The 17,928-nt window shown below is 50.3% G+C and overlaps 2 non-coding genes across 2 annotated transcripts; both read left to right on the plus strand.

The window, feature by feature from the left end:
• The first annotated feature begins 8,419 nt into the window (after nt 1-8,419).
• On the plus strand, nt 8,420-8,501 carry TRNAL-CAA. Its single transcript has one exon. It is a non-coding gene; the product is annotated as a tRNA-Leu (tRNA).
• Nucleotides 8,502-10,036: 1,535 nt separating this feature from the next.
• On the plus strand, nt 10,037-10,109 carry TRNAF-GAA. The gene has a single exon. It is a non-coding gene; the product is annotated as a tRNA-Phe (tRNA).
• The last annotated feature ends 7,819 nt before the right edge of the window (nt 10,110-17,928 follow it).

A 17,928-nucleotide genomic window follows, 5' to 3' on the forward strand; every position in this document is an offset into this window, starting at 1 on the left:
TGTGGGGAGAATACAGGCGCTTCAGGATTGGGGAACTGAGTAGGATTTTGAGCAAATCGATTTGGACACTCATTTCTCCAGTGTCCCTCCTGACCACACAAGTGGCATGCAGTGCTCCCAGTCGGGGCAGGATTCCGGGCAGGATATGAGGAACCCCGTCCCATACCTCTCCCACGACCTCGTCCCCGTCCTCTTCTCATTCCCCCACGACCCCTGTTCTGATAAGTTTGTAACTGTAAAGCCATAAGTTTTGTTTCACTGGTTTCTTTCTTCTGGTCTATGCAAGCCGTACAATGATTTGCAACTGTCACCAATTCTGAAAGGGGTTTAGTTTGCCAGCCAATACAAATAGTTCTCAATGGTTGATGAACTTTTGGCAAGAGTCCCTGAACAAAAGCAGCTCCTACCGCTTCCCTGGCATTATCAGCTGGATCAGTAATTCCCGAATGCTGTTCAAAGACCTTAGTCAGTCTATCAAGATAATCAGCAGGGGATTCCCCCTTATTTTGTTTACAATTTGCAATCTTGGTCCAATCTGTTTTCTTAGGACAAACTTCTGAAATAGAGGTCAAGAGACGATTCCTAGCCTCTGTCAAAGCATCCCCAATACCAGGGTCGGTATCAGGCCAAGCTGCCTGTCTGTTAAGTCGTTGCTGAACTTCGGCGGGCAGTACAGCTCGTAAAAGTTGATTAATATCTGCCCAAGATGGATTATAGCACTGAATCACTGTCTGGAGCTCTTCTCTAAACTTTACTGGCTCCTCCCTGATTTTAGGAAATTCTTTCACCAAGTTTCTAAGATCTCCAGGTGTCCAAGGGGCATGTACCTTAACTAACCCCTCTATCGCTCCAGCTCCAGGCAAGTCTCTTAAAGGAGCCTGGAGTGCCTGTGTCGTGCTTCTAAGAAAGTAGCCGGCATGGTTATCAGCAGAAGCAGGGTTAACCGGACTACTGGTGTCAGTCAGTAGGGAAGAAGATAATTCTTCCGAAGAAGGAGAATGAACAACTTGTGCAGTTGATAATTGCGGCGACGAGACAATCACTGCCTGCACAGCCCGAGAAGGGGGGGCCGTGGGGGAAACGGGCTGCGGCTGTGGAATGCTGCTAAAAAAATCCACTATATCTTCTGTAGTCTCCTCCTCACTTTCAGGTTTAACTAATTGAGGATAAAGAGAAGCAGAGGGCTGCACTGAAGCAGGAAGACATTTGGATGTCTGACATTTAAGTTTTAAATCCTGTACTTCAGTTCTTAATTTCTCCTGGGAGTCCTTCAGACTCCGCACCCGAGACTCATGGAGTCTCTTTGTTGCTTCCTCCCACCAAGACAGAAACTGCTCGCACTGCGCAGCAGAGGTGTGTGATTTAAGGGTTTCTCTGAGGTATGTAAGTTTATCTAACTCAAAGGTACCTTCTAATGGGCATTGTTTAAATGAATTTTCACGCGTGTACAGATTTCAATCATTTAAATACCTGCAGGTGTTAGGACCATAATGTACGTACATGTAATATGCTGGGGTACCCTTAGGGGGTAAAGTGGAAAGTTTAGACTGTTCCCCCCCATTTTCCAGTCACACCAACCGAGGGGGTCCCTGTCCGCGCTAGCGGACCAGAATCTAAGAATCCCTCCCTACAGGGCACTCACGTACAGGAGAGACTCACAAGAAAGACTACGACCCTCTTACACCCCCTTTCAGCAAAGAGCGTCGGCTAATCTCTAGGAGATAAAGCCACATACTCTAATTGCTTCCAGGGAGACGATCAGATTGTCAGTAGCCCACACAGAAGGGAAAGGGAGGGAAGATGGGTTCACACACTCCTAGACCCAGGCAGCTTCCTCGCCGGACTATGCCAAGCTGAGTCAGCCCACCGTGGGTCGGATCTCCTAAAGATCCACTAGTTACTGGGCTTGCGTTAGACTACTCCTGATCATTAGCAATCGCTTCACAGGGCAATCTGGGCGTCTTCCAGTAACGAACACTCACACAGGTATACACACACACACACACACCAAGGCCTCTTTTCCTCTATTTAACCCTTTTTTAACCTTTTTAAAAAAAAATTTTTATTTTTATTTTTATTTATTTTTTTTTTATCTTTTTTTTTTTTTTTAACCAAGATGCATCGTTACCTGGTCCGGACCAATACCATGAGGCGGTATGACAACCCCTCTTGAGGCGGTAAAAACCCCTCAGCACCGGTGCATTCTAATGCATTACCTTATGCATTACCTGTTGGCCAACTCAGCAGTTCCCAGTACTGCTATAACTAACCTTATTGGGGCCTCTCCCCAATACCACTCTGCATTTGATCCTGCTGCACAGTCAAAAAGTTCAGATGGCGTGAGCCCAACAGAAACAGACGTCCCCCACAGACAGTCCTCCTCCGATACCCCAATAGAGATTTCAAAAGGTCTCTTACCTCTATTGTGGCGCCATGGGGTTCGAAGGGGAACGATCCGTAGCAGCCGTCTGTGTGTCCGTGGGCGTTGCCATCCCGGACGAGCCCCCAAATTGTCGAAGAAAAACTCAGTTCTCGCTTTTATGTTTGGGTGCAGCAAAAACAAATACTTTATTATAATACTCTAGTGAACACAAGAGGGAGAGAGTGTCAGGAACTGGGTTGCCCCTTGTCCTGGACAGATCTCTCTCAATTAGTAAACAATCATAACACTCTTTATACCTTTCTAGCAGACCATGGTTAGCATACTTGCAGACAGTAAAAGTAAACATTTGCATTTGTTTATACATAAGCCTATTCATTATCTTATTTGTCTGCAATACCAGAACAGAAAACAAGACTGCAATTCACAAGGTCGTAACGACTTTTCACACAATTCACTCTGCACCAGATACAGGGTAACAGCTTAACCTCTGCTAATTAGCTAACATACATTAAGATCCCTTCAAACCTTTATTAATTAATTCTTGGCCTCCACAGCGAGTACGAAGGTGAAACAGGACCAAGGGAAGTACCTGAGGCCACTTTAACCCTGTTTCCTGACAGTATTTAGCCAATGTAAGCTTAAGCTCCCTATTTATATGCTCAACTTTCCCGCTAGACTGGGGGTGGTAGGGTGTATGAAAGGAGTGTGAAATGCCCAGTTCTTGTTCTAAACGGCCAAGGACATTACCAGTAAAGTGGGGTCCGCGATCTGAATCAAGTATGAGAGGGACGCCAAAACGGGGTACAATGTCTTTAAGGAGGATCTTTGCCACTGTGGCAGCAGTACAATTAGCAGTAGGAAAAGCTTTGACCCATGAAGTCAGAGGGCAAACCAAAACAAGGAGGTGCTTTTTCCCAAAAGCCTTTGGCATATTTGCAAAGTCAATTTGAAGATGTTGAAATGGAGCAGCAGGCGGAGGTCTTCCACCCTTAATTTTGTTAAGAGGCGGAGCAGGTTCATTACGCTGACATGTGCTGCATGCTTTCACTATTGACAGGCAGTAGGGTTGAATGCCTGGAGCATACCAAAAGCGAGCGATGGTGTCCACAAGGGCGTGCGTGCCGTAGTGACCCCCCTTATCATGGTGCCAGCGAACTGCCACGGGGTATGTGGAGCGAGGGAGGCAGGCTCGGCCATCCGGCATAAGCCAGGTCCCTTTGACCAGAGTGGCTCCGAGGCTCTCCCACGACTGTAGTTCAGCAGCGGGTACCAGTACGGGGTGCGGTGGAGTAAAGGAGGAGGTTACAACAGCCAACGTGGGCATGGCTAAGGGTAAGACGGCAGCCGCCTTGGCGGAGGCGTCAGCCAGGGCATTCCCACGGGTGACGGGGCTATTATCTTTAGTATGGGCCCAGCAGTGAACTACAGCCAGGACCGAGGGTTCTTGGAGGGCATCCAAAAGCTTGTGGATGAGGGGGAGGTGCTGAATGGGTTTACTGGCAGCTGTCTGGAAACCTCGAAACTTCCAGAGGTGGATGTGACAATGCACAACTTCAAAAGCATACTTGCTATCAGTAAAAATGGTAACGGTCTTACCAGCGGCCAACTGGCAAGCTCGGGCCAGGGCATAGAGTTCGGCGGCTTGGGCTCCTCAGTTGCCTGGCAGTGAGGCGGCCTCTTGAATGTCCCATTCAGAGGTGACTGCATAACCGGTGAAACGCTTGCCATTAACATAGAAGGAGCTTTCGTCCGAGAAGAGGATGCAATCAGGGTTGTCCAGTGGCACGTCAAACAGGTTGTTCCTTATCTGTAAGATGCTATGAACTACTTTTACATAGTTGTGCTGATCCTGGAGGACTGGCAGGTCAGGAAGCAAGGTCGCTGGATTAAGGGGCCCACACCTTTTAAAAATTAGGTTAGTGTCTTCTAGGAGTTCGGCCTCTAGCTGCTGCTGACGATGGGCCGAAAAGACTTGGGTCGTGCCCCTATGCAGAAGGGCTGACAAGGCATGAGAGGTCCAGACCGTGGTAAAATGACCCAGGGTCAGGCTCTTTGCCTTTGTGATCAGCAGGGCAGCTGCTGCCAGAGTCCGGGTGCAGGATGGGGTTCCCTGAGCGACAGGGTCGATCTGCTGGGAGTAAAAAGCAAGCGGGAAATGGTGGGGCCCGCTCAGCTGGGTAAGGACGCCACTAGCAATTCCGCCCCTCTCGTGGACAAAAAGGTGAAAGGGTTTGCTGTACTTGGGGGGGCGGAGAGACATGGAGGAGGCCACACTGTCCTTGAGTAACTGAAAGGCTTGGATCGTGTCTGGGAACCACTGCAAAGGGTCAGGAGCAAGGTTAGCAGTGAGTCGGTGGAGCGGTTTGCTTAACTCCCCGCAGGACGGCAACCAAGGGCGACAGAAGCCAATTAATCCTAAGAAACCTCGAAGTTGTTTCTTGGTGTTTGGCAGAGGGCAGTTTTGGATAGTCTTTATGCGGACTGGGTCCATTTGTCTTCCCTCTGGGGTTAACAGGAAGCCCAGATATCGGACCTTCTGTGAGACCCACTGAATCTTGTTAGGGTCTACCTTGTGGCCTCTGGTGTGTAGGTATAATAAAAGTGCCTTACCATCGATGCGGAGGGCGGCTTCTTTGCAGTTACCTAGTAGGATGTCATCTACGTATAGGACTAACGTGGATCCCTGCGGACTGGTGAAGCCTTCCAAGTCGTGGCGGAGGTATTGGCTGAAAATCGTGGGGCTGTCTCTGTAGCCTTGAGGAAGTCGTTGCCAGACGTAACTTTGTCCCTCCCAGGTGAAACCAAAGAGATATTGAGAGTCTGGGTGCACAGGAATGCTGAAAAAGGCTGATTTTAAGTCAATAACAGTGAACCACTCAGCATCCCAGGGGATTTGGCTGATGATAGTAGCTGGATCAGGAACTACTGCATGAAGAGGGACCACATACTGATTAATAACCCGTAGATCCTGTACAAAGCGCCAACGAATAGGGTCTCCGTCCTTTTTAGGAGGCTTTTTGACAGGCAGTATGGGGGTATTACAGGGAGTGCGCTGAGGGCGGACTAGCTTTTGTGCAATGAATCCCTCGACAATGGGGCGGATGCCCTCCCGGGCTTCCAGCGACAGGGGGTATTGGGGGACTGACGGGGGGGCTAAGGAGGGCTTCACTTGAATCTTTACTGGCTCTGCCGAAAGGAGCAGGCCAACATCAGTGTCAGAAATTCCCCAGAGGGTTGAAGGCAAGTCAGTGAGGTCAGGGGAGAGAGGGGGGGGGTTTCCCAATTACCCTGAGTTGGGGCCGGATCTCCTAACACTGTCATCAATAATCCTACCCCTTTAGGAGTGCAGGTTAAAGTAGCCTTAAGCTTACAGAGTAAATCCCGGCCCATCAAAGGGATCGGACAAGCTGGGGAAAAAAGAAAACGGTGAGAAAAACATTTATCAGCATAAATAACATTTAGAGGCAAAGTGAGTCCCAGAGACTGTGGGTTGCCCTCCACCCCAGTTGCAGTTTTAACCTCAGAGGATAGCCAGGGAGAGGGGGCATGATTTAAAAGAGAGAAAGTAGCTCCAGTATTAATGAGGAAAGAGACAGGCAGTCCTTGGACTGAAAGGGTTAGACGAGGCTCTTTGCTGGGAGGGGAGAAAGTGAGGAAGAAGCCGGCTAAAGACATTAAGGAAATAAGACCATCACATTGTTTGCCTTTGCCCCCGGGGTACCGTCATTGAGAAGGCTGAGTTTGCTGCAGCTGCTGCTGTTGCCCGTAGTTGATCCAGGCCTGAGGAACGGGCTGGGCTGGTGGTGCAGGGGTGTATTCGTCCCTGGTGTAAGTATCTGCGGATGCGACCGGACCCTCTGGGCGTTCCCAGGGGCATTCACGTTTAAAGTAACCGGGCTGTCCGCACTGAAAACAATTTCCTGGTGGCTGGGGTTGCCAGGACCCTCTTCCCCGAGCACCCTGAAATCCCCTGCCACGGCCACGGCTTTTGCCTTGAATACCACCGCGAAAAGCTAAAGCCATCAACTTATATTCTTTCTTTTTCTCTTTCTTTTTACTACTTTCCCTTTCTTTCTTCCATGCAAAATCAGCTACGTCCAACACTGAAGTGACTGACTCACCTCCCCAACCAGGGCGAAACTTTAAGAAATAATCCCTTACAGGGGGTACTGACTGATTCACAAAAAATGAAATAAGAGTAGGGTGGTCTGCTTCTCTCTCAGGATCCATCTGAGTGAACATTCGGGCCCCCTCCAATAGCCTCGACCAGAACTTTCTGGGTGGCTCATCAGATTCCTGCCGAATCTGCATGAACTTAGCCTGATTAGGCGAGCGGCGAGCCATTTTTTTGAGTTTCTTTAACAATCGCTCTCGATCTGTCCGCAGCTGAGTCAGCCTTTGCTGACTCCAGTCTAGGGGATTCCAGCCAGCGGCTTGATCCCGCCTATCCATCCAAGTGGTATTAACCACATTGCTATCCCCCCATGTCCTTTCTGCCATCCACAATCTACTACGTTCCTCTCCGGTCAAAACTCTACTTAACAACTGATCTACATCCGTATAAGTAGGATTATGACTTGAAAACAATCTTTCTAAAAGTTCAGTGATCTTTCGGGGATTTTCCCCAAAGGACCCTGACAACCGTCCCCACTCTTTCAAGTCCCATTCTAGCCATCCTTTATATTCCACAATATTAGTATGTTGTAACTGGCCATTATTGTTCACAAAAGGTTGGTCGTGCACCTGTAAAGGCATTTCTCTACTCACAAAAAGTTTGGCAGAGGCAGCCTCTGGGCTATCCTCAGGGGAGGGGTATGCATCCTGCTGCATCTGCTTGATCTTTTGCCTAGTAATTACTCCTCCCGAGGTGTGCCCCTTCATTTCCTCCTTATCACTCTGCAGAGATTCCAATTTGGAGTCCTGCAGATTTCCCTCTGTGCTCTGGAGAGAGTCCCCTTGTGGAGGAATAGGGGCAGGTGCAGTGGGGACCAACTGACGAGTTAAAACACGCCGTGGTTTACACCCTTCATCGAAATAACATGGAGGGGGTTCACTTTCGGGAGAATACCTGACTGCCATAATTTTTAAAGATTTCCACAGCTCTGCTGCTGTGTCCCAACAAAACCAGTAACATAACTGTCCCGGATGGTCTTTTTCGATCTGGCTCCTTACTCCTCTTAAGGCAGCCTGTTCGAAAGAGCCATACGAAGGCCACCTCATCTCCGGGTCAACCAATACCGCGGTATACCCAGTCCAATTCCTTACACACAGTGTGTACAACTTCCTCCTAGATATTCCTGTCTGTACTGGGAGTTTCCCTTCATTCCATAACTTATTTACAATCCCCAGCGGACTCTCAAGAGGCACGCTAGTCCCTTGACCCATGGTGTCTGACAGGAGCCCTCCAACTGGCGTTTATCCTGCTGTCCAGTACACAACCCCTCAATATTGAATTGGCTGGGAGAAATCTTCCGTGGCGCCTGCCAATTCGTATGTGAGTGGTCTGGCCACTGGACCGAGGCACCGCACCAGAAGAAAATCCCGGACGAGCCCCCAAATTGTTAGGTAAAAAGCAAGTCCTTACTCACCTCTCCAGCACCCGAGTTTGTGCGGAGTTGGTATGGGGCTCACAAATCTGTCAGAGACCAGACAACAATTCGTTGATCAACGGGCTCACACCATCCTTAGCTTAAAAAAAGCTTCGGAGTAAGTGTGGCAAGTTTATTAGGGGTGAGCATCAATGTTTATACACAGAAGTAAACAAAGTGATTAACAGATCATAATGGTCATGCATAATCAATCAAGATTTTACAGGTTAAAATGTAAATTAGAGAAGACAAAGGGGGAAATGGCTACTTAAAGGGAGGGGGTGTCATGAGCAGTTCGCAGGTCAGAGCTTTGATTAAAAGTTTCAGATAGAGACATCAAGTCTGGAGTAAGTTTAAACTCATGAAAAGTTCAGACTCAACAACTTCACGCCTGGGCATTGGGATTCTTTACCAGTGTCTCTGGCATGGGGGAAGCTTTGTGCTCACAGCTGTGATGGCCAAGTGGTTAAGGCGTTGGAGTCAAAATCCAATAGGGTTCCCCTGCGCAGGTTCAAATCCTGCTCACAGCGAGGCCTGTGTTTTAGCCAGTCTCTCACGGGGGCAACACCTCTGTCCAACCCCCTGAGACACTCTCAATTCTCTCCCCACCCCAAGGAAATCCTGTTCTGCTCCTTTCATAGAGATCCCTGGGACACCCCCTCGCACTGTGTCCCTGAGGGGTCAGGCAAACTCTCAGCGCCTGAAGCCTCTGCCACTCACCTGGTGCCCCATAGATCAGCCATAGCTCTGGTCCTGCTCCTCTCTCTAGGGTGTGAAAGGAGCCAAGTCTGCGACTCTGTGGGAGCTACGGGGCTGCAGAACCAACAGAGAAAAATAGGTGCTCAGCGCCCACTGGCAGCCAGCTCCCCCCGCCCACTACAGGCCTTGCCGACAAGCTCCTCCTCTTCCCCTTCAGTGACTTCCACTTGCCAGTGACCAGCTGTTCAGTGGGGTGCAGGAGGGGCTGGGCGGGGAGGGGGAGGAGCAGAGACGGGAAGAGGTGGGGGAGGGAGAGGAATGGGGCAGGAAGGTGCAGGGTGGGAAGAGATGGAACGGGTTGGGGTGGGGGCTTGGGGGAAGGGGAGGAGTGGGGGCTGGGCCTGGGGAGGAAAGGGGGGATTTGTCCTGGGGCCTGCACCCCTCTAGGGCCGGCCCTGAAAGGAAGCACCGACTATCACAGTGACAATAAAACTGACCAGCCTTGCGGGGGAGGCTGAGGGAGACCCTCACTCACCAGGTCTCTTCTCTCCCCCACAGTGAGCCAGACACTGCTCTCTCCTGGCTCTCACTCTAGCAGCTGGACGCCAAGGAGCCATTTCCCCACAGGAAGTGCATCGAGTGCCCCTGTGGTGCTGGGGGGCTGGCGCTGCTGCTGCCTGTGGGGCTGGCAGGGGGGTTGATGTCTGCACAGACTCTCAGCTGCCAGGCCGGAGGGGGCACTTGGGACCTGACCAGACTGGCTCAGTGAAGACGGGGAGTTGACAGAGCAATACAGACGCTCTCCAGAGCCCGGAGCAGCAGCCGCCCATGCAGCCAGGCAATGAGCATTTCCCACAGCCTGGAGCCGAGAGGGAGGCGGCAGCTGCTGTTCCAGCTTCTGTCAGCCAACAGCCACTTCTTACTCCCCACAGCTAAGGGCGTCGGGTTCCTCCGCTGGGGGTGTGGAGCAGCCGTTCGTTTTCCTGTTCGCACTCCTCTGCGGTGTGAAAATCGGGGAGGGGAGGCAGAAGCCCCACTTCCCTCCCGAAATGACGCCCAGTGGGGGAAGCCAGGACAACAGGGTGGGGCGGCAGGTGGTGGCCAGACTCTCACTGCCAGGGTCTAGTCTAGCTCAGGATCCAGCTCAACCTCCTCCCCGCGCCACTGGCCCCCAGTCCCCTTCCACCACCAGGTCAACCCGGGCACTAGGGCAGGAACGGGGTGAGGCAGCAAGTCAAGCTGAGCAAGGCAGGCGAAAGCGAGTCTTGTCTTCATGGGCCGCTCACAGTGACGTCCTTTTTGTGTGCAACTGCTGCAAAAACCTCCCGGGCGGAGAAGTAACAGATCAAAATATTGCTGCACAGCTGCTAAAGTAGCTCAGTTGGGAGAGCGTTAGACTGAAGCTCTAAAGGTCCCTGGTTCAATCCCAGGCTTTGGCAGGTCTTTTCATCCCTCTCTGTGCAGGGGCAGCTCGTTCTCTGGGAGCACAGTGGTATCTACACCCAAGATGAGCAGGGCTTCCCTAGAGGATTTAGGGGGTCTGGAACAAAGCAATTTTGGGGGCCCCTTCCATTAAAAAAAAGTTGCAATCCTGTAGTCTCATGGGGCCCCTGCGGGGCCTGGGACAAATTGCCCTGCTTGCCTCCCCTCTGGGTGGCCCTGACGGTGAGTCTCTGATCTTGGGCTCTGCAGTAGGAAAACACAGAATGGGCTTCTGCCCCTAGTTGGCCCACCTGACCTTTACCAAGGAGAGATGGGAGCTGTCTTTCCCAACATGGCAGGCAGAGAGTGAGGCAGGGTGACCCTCAGGAGTGGTGCCAGAGGGCTGCTGGGCAGTGACAGGCAGGGACTGGGGGTGAAAACTCCTCTGTGCAGCTGAGCAAGGGCAGTACCAGGGAAGGGGCATCTGTGAAAGTGGCCCTGTGGAAGGTGGCAGGGATTTGGGGGCCCAGGAGGAGGTGCTTGATGTTCAGTGCCTTGGAGCAGCTGGACTTCGACATGGTGGGTGTTCAGGAAATGCACGTTCATGACTTTAGGATAGATCAATGGGCAGAGGGTGATTGGAGGAAGGGCCTCCTGGCCAGGGAAGAATGATGGGGCTGGAGTCTTGTTCTTCACATTCGCGGTGCGAGTACAGAAGGTGGGGGAGCTCCGACCAGGGAGGGCATTACTGGTGGGCTTTGTGCTCTGTGGCACTGGTTACTGCTATATTAGTGTGTATGGTCCCCAGTTAAGGCATGAGAGGGAAGATCAAAGGCTCCCTTCCTCTGGAATGCATGGTGTTTGGTGTTGGGGTGGGGTGGGGTGGGGTGGGGGATTTTAATTGTGTCAGCCGGCCTGAGGACCGCTGGTCCCGTTTTCCCGACCGTCAGAGGAAACCTTTTTACAATGAGCACTACCTGGTGCAGGTCTGTAGTGAGGTCGGCTTAGAGGAGCTCAGTCCAGCCACAGAGGGGGTTCACCTTTCTGCGAGGACAGGCCAGGAGTCGCACTGACCGGATTTATGCTTAGCTTCTGTGTCTTTAGCATGTTGCTTCTCAGATTCTTTCTTGGCCTGACTTGTTACACTTTGACACTTAACAGGCCAGAGTTTGTGCACCTTCCTATTATCCTCACTAGGATCTGATTTCCAAATTTTGAGGAATGACTTTTTGCCTCTAACAGCCTCCAGTACTCGGCCGTTTACCTAGAGTGGCGTTCTGCTGGTCCTCCTATTGTCGCTTCTGATTTAGGGCAAACGTTTCATCTGAGCCTCTACTTGCAGCGTTTTTAAACGGTCTGCATGCTGCTTGCAGGCACCTAACACTTGTGACAGCAGCTCCTTTTAATTCCCATACAACCATCTGTACTTATGCCGATAGGTCGACTTTAGGTCTTTAACTTTGAGCGATAGCTGAGAAGATGGTAAATCAGGCAGAAACCCGTTGGACAAACCTCTTCATTTCCTTGTTATTTCCTGACTTCTTCATTCATCGCCTTTTCCTTTTTTCCTGGGTGAGGCGGCGGCCTGCCAGGGAGCTCCCCGGCACCTCTGGCTGCCTGGGCTGAAGGCAAGAGGCAGGCCTGGGTGTGGCGAGGGCCTCCTGTCCCGGAATGAGGCCGCACTGCTTCCTGGTCCCCTTTTCCCACCCACACCGGCAGGCGGCTGCTGCGGGAGAACACGAGGGAGGCTCTCGGGACGCCAGACAGTGCTGTGTGGCTGTCAGGGGAAAGAGCCTTCTTCTCTAAAGATGGCTGGCAGAAAGGTGGTGCTCAGCTCTGTCAGCGACCTCCCCAGTAGCCTCGCTGCCAGGGGGTGCAGACATTTCTGTAAGGTGCAGAAAGAGGGTATTTGGCTTCCAAGTTAATATGAGAAATATGCATTTAGGAGATGGAATTTCCCTTCTTTCATTAGGGCCCCAGTGGCCTAATGGACAAGGCAATGGCTTTCTAAGTCAGAGATTGTGGGTTCGAGTCCTATCTGGGGTGAAAAACTGCCTCTATATTGCAAAGAAACCTTGGCCTTATTTTCACCAAGGAAGCTGGGAGATGTTTGAACACAAAATACTGGATCTTGGGAAAAATCCCCCAGAAATGGCGTCTTGACAAATGTTTTCTAAACCCCTCAGTAGCAAACAGTTAATACTAGTGTTTGAGACTAGAGGGAAGGGGAGTGTTTACTCTGACACCTCAGTGAGGGAAACAGACGGAAAGAGAATGGATCTGTCTGGAGACAAAGCAGCCCCTGAGAATGAGCAAGGGTGTGAAAAGAAGAGGTTCAAATGTGTGTTAGATGTTAGTTAGTGTTAGAGGGTTTATCCCTTCACCCTCCCATTACCGGGTCCTTCTTGCGTACACACAGAGCAGCAATACCCAAAGTCCCAAGGTGCAAAAAATTAGATGTTTATTGGGTTGAGCTTCCAGCAAGCAACGATTCCAGTTTCCTTCCTCGGTGTCCCCATCCCAGCCCTGACGCCACAGAGCCTTGCCTGTGTCCCTGTTCCCATTCTCCCCCTTAGCAAGACATAGGACATATGGTGACACATTTCCTGATAGGGCCAGGCATCAAGGTGGAAGGTGTTGATATTCCATTTGTCCCACTGCCCCGTGCGTAGTACAGTGCCCTACACCTTCTCTCGTACGGGCGGGCCACACCTGTTCCAATTAGTGTTCCAGACTTCCCACTATAGTGGGTCCAAGAAGGTTGGGTCCAGGTTGTCTAGTGCAGGGGGGAGGGGCTTACTCCATTACTTCTAGGTTATTTCCATAGGCAACGTAACACAAGTATACTTAGCAATACACCAGCCACTGTAATAATCCACAGCAACACCGAGAGACCTGAGCACTGCAGCATGGTCCAGCATCCCGGCCACCACCGAAACACCTCCTCTCCTCCTTCGACGGGGTCAAGCTCTTAACATGTCCAGTTGCTGGCAGTTGCATACGCTGCCGCTGCAGGTTTTTGTGCTTTTGTCCATATCATAAGTCCATTGAATGTCCACAGAGAAATGGGTTATTGTCCAAACCAACTTAACCACATGGTGTGGAATCAGGCTGTATGCGCTGGTTCGATTATTCACAGCAGTAAGATTCACAGATCTATCTGTGCGCCAAAGCCCAGAGAGCAGCGTGTAGATGTGGAGTTTGATTAGGGGCTGGTGTAATTGTGCCCCAGTAATATGCACATTTCCAGCAAAACACCTCATACACAGTACACCCAATTGTCCACCCCTTGCCACGGGCCATTGGGTGTGCTCCTCCACGGCCATCAGGGAGGGGCACAGTCAGACATCTTCTCTGGATTTACACCATTTTACACACCCCTCCATTGATTCCCAGCGAGCAAATCCCCTTCTCATTATTCCCATAGGGCTTGTGGGGCCCACCTTAGCTGCCGATTCACTTCCAGATACCACGGTAGCTATTACACGGGTGCTGGCCTCCTAGTCGAGCATTTTAAATTTCCATACACATCTTCCCCCAGGTCAGCCTTTTGAAGCCATCCCCACCCATGTCATGAGGTTTTCTGTTCATTGAAACACAACAATGCTAACAACCAGACAAACACCACAGAGAAACAACACAAAACATAGATTCATGGTATTATGGGTTAGTCTTTTGCTGGCACCAGCTTGCTTCTAGAGTGTCTGAAAAACAAAAGAAACAATTTCCATACACATCCCTGGTGGGGACAGATTAGTGCTTAATAATAATAATACCACTTCCTTTTACAAATGTCCTTGCTAATTGCAGGAAAAACAGAAGAATTCCCTCCAGGCTGTCCGTACTTTGTTCTATAGTCAGATAGTGAATTACCCACTCACTGGTCATTTATGAAATTCATGAGGTGGTGTGCCTCAGTTTCCTCTCTTGTACAACAGATCCAGTTTGCAATAGTTTCTCTGCTGTACCAAGCTTTAAGTTTATCCTCAGGTAATAGCTGAGAGACAGCTTTAGATTTAGCTTTAGCACAGTACATACACACACACACTCCTTAGGGTTAACCTGTCCCCCTTATTTTCAGGCTTAACTTGTTTTTTCTCCTCCCTTTCCTGGAGGGCCACAATCTGAGTCTTCCAGTAGCTTGTTTGCTGACCAGATGTATTCCTTATTTGCAGCTCCTTTGTGCTGCCACTGATGGGCAGTTCTCTCCTTCCCCCATCAGTGAGGTCATTTGCATTCACACCGGCTTTCGGGCTTGCTTTTGGATCCAAAGCCATCAGCTGCTCAGAGACTGTCTTAAAAGGGACACAATCAACTTCCACCCGAGTTCTGATTACTTTCCACTTTCATCTTCTGCTTCAAAACACACAGATCTGAAAAAGAAACCACAACCTATTGTGGCTCCCTTTGGAGCCCTAATAGGGTTTGAGCTAAGTACCATGTTTTGTTTGCATTTCTTTTACCCCTTCTCCAATATACACTGCACACGTCCTGGGAAAACGCACATTCCTTCCATAATTTAACCTTCATAACATTATATTACAAACCGTAAATCTCAGTTTAGGTTTTTAAAACCTTACACAATTACACACAAAATTTTGTTTTGTCTAACATCCCTTGCATCTTGTACAACCAGAGACAGTCAGGGGCAGGCAAGTTAAGTTCCAATAGAAACCCCGGACATTCCTGTAGTGATTTTGCTTACATTACCCAGGAGTCAAATCATTTTGATGAGATTATCTCTCCGCCTGCTGCCTGCAGCCGTCCCCTATAGACCATTTCTGTGGGCAAAGGGCCCATTTCCCCTCAGAATGTCTGTAAAGGCTTCTCGGGACAAAACTTTACCTGACCCCCTTGTACAATTTAATTACTAAGCTTCCATCCAACATGAGTGCACAGAGCTGCACATACAGTTACATTTATATAACTGGGTTTTATTATTAAACCAAAAACTACCCTTCTTGTAACACAACAACTGTTGCCTTTTTCTATTTCCACAACTCCCAAATGTTTCCTTTCCTCCAAACTCTGTATTATTAATTTTTGCAAAACCCTGGGGGCTGCACTGCAGTGCGGGGGTGACTCTGCAGGGGGAGAAGCTGCTGTTGAGCAATGTAGAGCAGGTGCAGGAAGGAACCGGGGTCACTATTCAGATTCTGAACTGCACAATTTTCCATATTTGGGAATGTCCGAGAACAATTCTAAGGGGAAGGTGAATGCAGAGCAGTGACACTGGAGGTGCCCAGACCTCCAACGTAATAATGGGAAGATCATTTGCGAAATTAGTCGTCACTGACAAGATTTGTCTCTTCTTATTTCATGTTATGGTGTTATTTAGCGGAATCAGGACATATTTTTACTATGTTAATTAAACACTTAATTTTATTTAACCAAGCCAAAAACTTAGTGTCACTTATTTTTTCTCTGCCCTAGCAAGAATTAAATGAATGTTGTGACTTTCTGGAAAGTGCAGCGAGATTAAATGTGGGGAATTCAGTCTGTGTTTGTGAGCTGATGTTTTCCTCTCACAGGTCAGTGCCTGCATTGAAATACCAAGAGGGATCTAAGGGCTGGTGTACGCTGGGCTCTTCACTGGCAGAGCAACGTCTCTCAGGGTGTGAATCCCCCCTCCCCCCAAACCCACAGAGTTAAGGTGACCTAAGCCCTGGTTAGATAGTGCTAAAGGAGAGGAAGAATTGTTGTGTCAATGCAGCTATTACAGGGATGGGAAAACCCCTCCAGTCACTGTCTACTCCAAAGTGCTATAGCAGTGCCACAGCAGCATTTTAAGTGTAGACAGAGTGAAAGTAGATCTGGCTCCAGTTTGCACTCTGGATGCTCAGGCACTAAGACTACAGTAATAATAACAACAGTGCAGTGCTTGCGTAGCTGGCAGGATTTGAACCTGCGCAGGGAGACCCCAATGGAGGGATAGCTTAGTAGGCAGGGAGGGATGGCTCAGTGGTTTGAGCACTGGCCTGCTAAACCTAGGGTTGCAAGTTCAATCCTTGAGGGGGCCACTTAGGGATCTGGGGCAAAAATTGGTCCTGCTAGTGAAGGCAGGGGGCTGGACTTGATGACCTTTCAAGGTCCCTTCCAGCTCTAGGAGATTGGTATATATTGGTAATGGATTTCTAGTCCATTACCTTAACCACTTGGTCACAACTACTTGACATACACATGGATCATTACATGATGATTCTGTTCTCACTGAATTGTCACTTCAAATTGTTTGCCCAGACCAGCTTCCCCAGCACACTCATGGCTGCGCATCAGTGTAAGTGTGTCCTTGGGTGAACAGCAATAGTTCCTGCCCATTTCCCTTCCGGCTGGAGCAGGATGAGAGTGTGTTTGTGTTAATGACATTGCAGTAGATTGTTGTTCATTCCCCACTCTGACAATTCAGACAGTCCCTTTCCCATTCAAATCTCCAGCACATCGTTCCAATAGCAGGCGGCAGGATTTCTCTGCGGCACTGAAATTTTTTCAGGGGGCTGGTGCATGAACTCAGCATTGCATTCCACCCTTGATGTTTCATGGACTAACAACAGCAGCAGAAAGAAAGAGACGAGCCAATATCTCCCTGCCAGGGATGCAGGTGCCACGTCCCCTCTGTCTGACCATCGCATTGCAGGAGAGAAGGGTTCACTGGAATCAAATGCCCTGGCTCAGACCAGAGACACAGGGAGGTTTTGCTCTTCACGGATCTATGCAAAGGAAATTGTGTCTCTGTGGGAAACTGAGGCAGGAAATGAAACACCCAATGCCCTAAGGAATGTGGGTGAAGGACTCGGGCTGAGCAATGATTTAACAGGGGTTTGTTTCAATTTATTGGCCTGATTAAAACTATGGCTAAAAGCCCCCTGTAACAGGGGCTGCGGGACAGGACAGGCAGTTCTGCGTGGAGTGTTCAGACCTGCCCCATATCTGCCCTTTCTCTGCACCGCCCCTGCTCCCAGAATGCGCCAGACCCTGGACTGAACTCTTCCCCTGTGGGCCAAGCTGGTTTCGTTTGCTGTGATCCTGTTGGCTTGGCGGGGGGGAAGTGACAGTCCCACCCCAGAGCCAACGCCCCCCTGTCACCCAGCCCCCTGACCCCTAGCAGTGCAGGGGGGGCGAGGCCTGGCGGTGTTGGCAGAACGGGAAAGCATCAGAGGGTTCTATGGCAATCAGAGGGATTGACTGGAGTTGGTGAGAGGGAAGTTGGCAGCTTTGTTCTGGCAGTCGGGCAAACACCACAACATTAAAGAAACCAATGGTGCCAAGTCCTGCAGCGTCGCCTGTGGGATTTCCACAAGAGCATCCAGGCTGGGGAGCCAGTCAGCGTGTGACTGTACGACCGGATCAAGCGACAGCTGCCCAAGTTCCAGGAGATGAGGCTGCAGCTGGCTGATTTGAGCGGGAGCACCGAGTGAAGGGAGGGGCAGCCTCCCCTGACATTTCTGCAGCCTGCAGGGAATGGAGACAAAGGAGGGGGATGTGGGGTCTCAGGGCAGGACCCATGGATCCGGTAGTGCAGGACCACAGTCGCTGGAGGAGGAGAGAGAGTCCTGCGAGAGGAAGCGGCTGGTGGGAAGCAATAAGTGCAGAGGGCAAAGCAGCCAGCTGAGAGTCACAGGGGTCTAGAAAATGAAATAGCAGCAGGTCCCATGGTGTAATGGGCAGCACTGGGTTCAAATCTCAGTGGGACCTCCTAGAGATATGTTGCTTTGCTGCAAAGCCCTGGAGCTCAATGTGCTTGGCTACCTTCTCTCAGGGTGAACTAGAGTGAGGTTTTTCCCTCCTGCTGGGTGACTGATGCCCACTGGAGATAGGTCGTTGGTCCGGCTGGTTCAA

This window comes from Mauremys mutica, chromosome 21 (assembly GCF_020497125.1).
Source record: "Mauremys mutica isolate MM-2020 ecotype Southern chromosome 21, ASM2049712v1, whole genome shotgun sequence".
NCBI lineage: Eukaryota > Metazoa > Chordata > Testudines > Geoemydidae > Mauremys > Mauremys mutica.